This window comes from Vombatus ursinus, unplaced genomic scaffold (genome assembly GCF_900497805.2).
Source record: "Vombatus ursinus unplaced genomic scaffold, bare-nosed wombat genome assembly UNPS02001287.1, whole genome shotgun sequence".
Classification (NCBI taxonomy): domain Eukaryota; kingdom Metazoa; phylum Chordata; class Mammalia; order Diprotodontia; family Vombatidae; genus Vombatus; species Vombatus ursinus.
In genome coordinates this window covers 14,548,444-14,554,109 of record NW_020941065.1, presented here as the reverse complement: position 1 = coordinate 14,554,109, position 5,666 = coordinate 14,548,444, and the positions used below count along the sequence as shown (strand labels likewise).

The 5,666-nt window shown below is 43.1% G+C and overlaps 1 long non-coding RNA gene across 1 annotated transcript in view; it reads right to left on the bottom strand.

Annotated features, from left to right (window-relative positions):
• LOC114045201 overlaps positions 1–4,111 on the bottom strand; it is a 7,123-nt gene extending 3,012 nt beyond the window's left edge. The window contains exon 1 of the long non-coding RNA XR_003569350.1: positions 4,023–4,111. This is a non-coding gene — a long non-coding RNA (uncharacterized LOC114045201). The remainder of the gene's footprint in view (positions 1–4,022) is intronic.
• Between the last annotated feature and the right edge of the window lie 1,555 nt (positions 4,112–5,666).

The following is a 5,666-nucleotide window of genomic DNA, read 5'->3' as shown; positions in this document are numbered from 1 at the left end:
AGCCTTGAGTGTCTGTAATTCATATAAGCCCTTCTCAAGGCAGCATTTTGGAGTCCAGAGAACAATACCCAATGTAGCCCCAAAGACAGGCTTGGAAAGCCTCCTTCCAGAAAATTTAATTTCATCATTGAGAAATCTTCTGTCTTAAGCAGCTTCCAACATGACTGCCATAAATTTACATATTCTGTGCTCAGGCTCGTCTAGAACAGGCCCTATTTGCATAATGAGGCTGCAGGGAGAGCTCCAGCTAGTCCTCAGCTCTGATGGAAGGGGAGAGGCAACTAGGGCTGAGCCCCCATACATGCTGGGAAAAAGCCCTTAAAATAATTTCCTTTGCAAAACTCATCCTCCAATGGAGCATTCCGGATTAAGTTCCTTAATCTTAGAATGATGGGGGGAGTGCATCTGCCTCCCAGGGTTATAATAAGGAACAAATGAGATTATATATACACATGTGTATATATAATCTCATATATATATATGTATATGTATTTATATGTGTGTATGTATGTGTGTTTATATACACATTTTGCAAATCTTTGAGTGTATCTAAAATGCCAGCTTGTTGCTATTATGATGCATTCCCTGAGGTAGGGCAGCAGGCTGGGACAGCTCCTGGTCCAGGGCTGGTTGGAGGGGCTAGGTCACCTGGGTTTCCAATGTGGATTGTCCTAAGTCTACAAATGGAAGATTTAAGTCAGATACCTTTCAGCTCTTAAATTGTGGGATTCTACACCTCTGTGGTTCAAGTATGAACTCTCTTTTTCACTGTTTGTTTCTCAACCTTTCTGAGCCTCAGTTTTTCATCTGTAAAATGAAAATAATCATAGCATCATCTATGGAGAGTTGGATGGGATCCGAGGGATCATCAGAGTCCAACCCCTTCATTTTGAAGACAAGGAAACTGAGGCGCAGATAAGATAAGTGATTTGCCCAGGGTTACATAGTTAGTAAGTGTCCAAAGTTGTATCTCAACCCAGTTCTTGTGGTTCCAGAGCATGTTCTCTTTGGGACCAAAAAGAACACATCTCACCTCTCCTCCACATGACAAACTTTTGAGCACTTGAAAACAGTCATCATGCTGTTATTAGTTCTTTTCTTCTCCAGATTCAGCATCTCCGCTTCCTTTAACTCATTCTCTCCTGGCATGTACTTGAGTCCCTTCACCATCCTGGTTACCCCTCTTTGTATTTTCTCAAGCTTATCAATGCCCTTCCTCTAATGTGGCACCCAGAGCTCGATGTCACACCACCAACCCTCAAACTAATCAGGACTATTGAGAGAATGTCTGAACACTTCTTTACACCACAGGGAGTAAGTACCAGCAAGGATATCTACAAACCCCGTTTTCCTTTCATGGAGCTGATTGCCTTTCAGTCAAGCATCCTCAGAGTCCAACATTCTTTATCTACATGACGGCGCTATTGGAGAAAAGTACTGTTCAAGCCTGAAAGCACCATGGAAATATTTCTTGTTTGTTCATTTATTTGTGTTTGTTATTGTCATCGCTTGTTCTGAATAACTACTCTGAACCTGTGCCATGTTGTTGTAGTATAGTCATTCAGTCTTGCTGACTCTCCATAGCATGCCAGGCCCTTCCATCCTCCACTATCTCCCAAAGTCTGTCCAAGCTCATGTTTGTTGCTTCCATGACACTCCATCCATCTCCTTCTCTGTCATCATCTTCTCCTTTTATTTTCAATCTTTCTCAACATCAAGGTCTTTTTTAATAAGTACCATCTTCTCAATATGTGGCCAGAGTATTTAAGCTTCAGCTTCAGTATTTGTACAATGGGCACACTTAATACCTGCACTACCTTCTTCACAGAGTCATTGCAAAAGAAGCCCTTTGAATATCTCATAGAGCTACATAGAAGTGGAAGTTAATGATATTAATCCTGAATCTCAATCTCTTTAGGTCTTCTAGAAGTTTCTTTCTGAAGAGAAGAGGGCTATTCAGCTCCTTTTGATTAAGATATTCCCAGCGCTTGTAACTGTTCCTGGTGTCTTTGTATATCAAGATGCATTGACCCAGAGAAGACAGGACACTTTGCAGGAATCAGTGTTTCCTCTTCGATCAATAAGTCTTGACATTCCCCTCAACAAAATCTATAGCTGATGGTTATTAATTACGTTTTGTTCTCTTTTAAGCCTCCTTTTGACCCCTTTGGTCAGGTAGAACTTCTCTCTTTGGTTTCCATGGAGTTTCCACTGGGCCATAGCAGATGGGGGCTGGGTGAGTTTCTGGCTTCAAAATTATCCTCTCCAGTGAATGATGTAAAAGGAATTATTGCTCTGGGTCTTCCTTTCCCTACCTGGATGAGAAAGAGTGATTAAAAGTGTGCTGGACCAGGTGTAAGAAGCTCTGGGATATAGCTTCATCTCTGCTGTACATTTTGAGGGGGCTAGGCAATGGGGTTAAGTGACTTGCTCAGGGTCACACAGCTAGTAAGTATCAAGTATCAGAGGTCAGATTTGAACTCAGGTCCTCCTGACTCCAGAGCTGGAACTCTATTCACTGCTCCACTTAGTTGCCTCCCTTTTTTTTGGTTTGTTTGGTTGTTTGTTCTTTTGCAAGACAGTCAGGGTTAAATGACTTGCCTGGGGTCACACAGCTAGTAAATGTCAAGTGTCTTGAGGCTAGATTTGAACTCAGGTGCTCCTGGCTGCAGGGTTGGTGCTCTATCCACTGTGCCACCTAGCTGCTCCTCTGCTGTACATTTTTGGTAGGACCATGGTCATCCCTGCTCCTTCTCTGAACACAGCTTGTTCACTTGTCCAATGAAGGAAGAGGATCCACATATGGGATGTTGATATTTTGTATGCACTATTCTAAGATGTGGCTGGTTCTCATAGTTATTTAGCTTCCTCTCTAGCCTGATGAATGAATAAAACATTTGTAAGTGTTTACTGGTGCAGAGCATTGTCTTAGGTTCTGTTGAGACAGATAGAAAAGGAAGATAGTCTCTGCTCTCCAGGAGCTCCCATTCTAATGTGGAAGTGGGTGGGGCAGACAACACATAGGGAAGGTTTCAGCTTCATATGAAATGGAAAAGTTCTATGGTACTTGGGGTGCAGTGGCAAAAAAAATCATCAATGCCTCTTTTGATGTTGAACTATCTAAAAGTGGGGACCATTTCAGTTGGGGGAGGATGAGAGGTACAGCTGGTGGTGATAACTATTCTGTAAGTGGGGTTCTGTGCAAGCAAATGAACAGAACTGAAGGCATCAAGGCCTTTATTAGATAGGAAGCATCCAATAGGCTTTCTGCTATGGTAGCAACTAATGACTTTCATCCACTCACCTCATCACAAAAATTTTGACACTAAATCTTGAAAATGGACCCAGCTCCTATTTTTGGGCTTCCTTCTGTTAGGGGTCAGCACCATGGTTAGAGACAGCAGCATAGCTAGGAACTAGTTCACTACTAGAACAAGTTGTTCTGCATTAAGATATAATGGGGACTTTGGGTTCACAGAGGAACAGAAATCTAGAGTTAGAAAAGAACCCAGAAACTTCCAATGTCTTCCAAGTCCAACATTTTACAGATACAAAAACTGTGCCTGAAGAAGATAGAATGACTTGCCCATCATAACCTAGGTAATAATCATTAGAGGTGGTATTTATACTCAGGTCACCAAACTCAGAAGCTCATAGACCTAGAGACTGGAGAGTACATATAAATCATCAAACCCCTCATTTTACAGATGAAGAAACTGAGGCCAGGACAGTGAAGTGATTTACTTAAGATCAATAGTAACCATCAGAAGTGGGATTTGAACCCAGGTCCCTCATTCCACTGTACCTGTGGGTGGATCATGAGGGGTTGGCAAAAGAAAAAGATTCAGTGTTATATAGAAAGCATCATCATCCCAGAGACAAAGATGGAATGCCAAAATTCCAGGATAGCTCCATAACTCAATCAAATGAGAAAGAGGGAGAGGAGATCTGGGTAGACCTAGGTAAGATCTCACCCCCAACAAGAGGAGGACAGGGATCAATGAGCCATCAAAAAGCCTCACCTTTAGACTAGGCATCCAGATAGTGTTCGTTTTCTATCATTCTTCTTACTTCAGTGTAGACACACATAGGCACATGCCTCCACAATAGGGCTTCAGGGAGGCAAAAGAAGACCAGAGGTTTTATAAGGAGGGACAAAGGGGAGTATCCCTCAGGCTCACCATCTTGGTTCCCCATCTCAGAGGGCACAGGCAAGTGGGTACCAATTAGCAATGAGCAAGGAGAGGGTATTGCAAAAAAACAAATTAAAGGCTACCATCCAGGACAAGGGATAGGCAGGAGCAAAAATAGTCTACACTCAGACATTGTGACTTGCCCAGGGTCACACAGCTAGTAGGTGTCAAGTGCTTGGTCTGAGGCCGGATTTGAACTCAGGTCCCCCTGACTTCAGGGCTGGTGCTCTATCCACTGCACCACCTAGCTGCCCCTACACTCAGACATTGCAAAAAGATCCTAGGACCAGTTAACTGGAGGTGTTTTGTTCTAGTTTTTCTTTTTTCTAGACAACTACTCTAAATTCTAGTTCTAAATTCTAAGGCATTTGGGGGTATGTTCAAGAGCCTCAGGCATGCCATGCTGGGCACACAGTGGGGCCTTCCTGAGTTTACTGCTCTGCTTTTGCTGGGGAGAGAGGTCTCACCTAGGTTTTTCTTGTTAAAAGACTGAAGCACTTTGGAGAATGGCGGTAATTATTATAACATTAAAACAAAGCACCGAAAGCTTATTGCTTTTGAGGGATCACTAACTATCTTTGTCTAATTAGTTGGCACCAATTAACACTAGGGTAGCATGGCATAGTGGAATTAGCTTTGGACTTTGAGCGAGAAGGACTAGGTGCAAGTCTAAGCCTCACTGCCTACTAGCTTTGTGACCTCGGACAAGTAACTTCATCCCATCTCAACCTCATTTGAGAAATGGGGACAAGAAGCTGAGAGCTGACCTGAGGTCAAACACCTTTGGGCCTCAGTAATGAAAGCCCTCTTATTTTGCAGATAAGCTGAAGCCCAGAGAGAATGACCTACTGGCCCAAAGTCACCCAGCTGGTTATTTGAGGAGCTGGTGCTTGAACATACATCAGCCAATTCCTCATTTGGTGATGTTGCTACTGCCCCATCCTACTTACCAAAAGGGCTTCAGTGCTTGATAGTAACATAAGACATTATTGCTAGTCGACTTACTATCAAATATGGATCCTTTCTCACAGTCTTCTGGAAATGACAACAAAAGGAGCATGTGTGCTATTAAGGTGTAGGAAAGAAAGTGACAGATGAAGAGTCAGAAGGTACTTACTAGGTCTGAGTCCTGACTCAGTCACCCACTCACCAGAGACCTTTATGAGTAATTATCCCTCTGTTAGCCTAAGGTATCCCTTCCTTATGATGAGGGCTGGGACATGATGATCTCCAAGTTCCCTCCCAGCTCAGGCATTCTCTGTTCTAAGACCTCTCCCTTTCCCCTACCCAAGTCCTGACATTCTCTCTTGTAAGATTCCTTCCCTGCTCTGACATTACCTGTTCTAAGGTCCCTCCCTCTTCTGACATTCTCTGTTCTAAGGCCCCTTCTTGCTCTGATATTCATTGGCTAAGTTATTATCCATCCCCAGTCCCCTAAATCCTTAACTCTATGGAATCACCTCTTTTTCCATG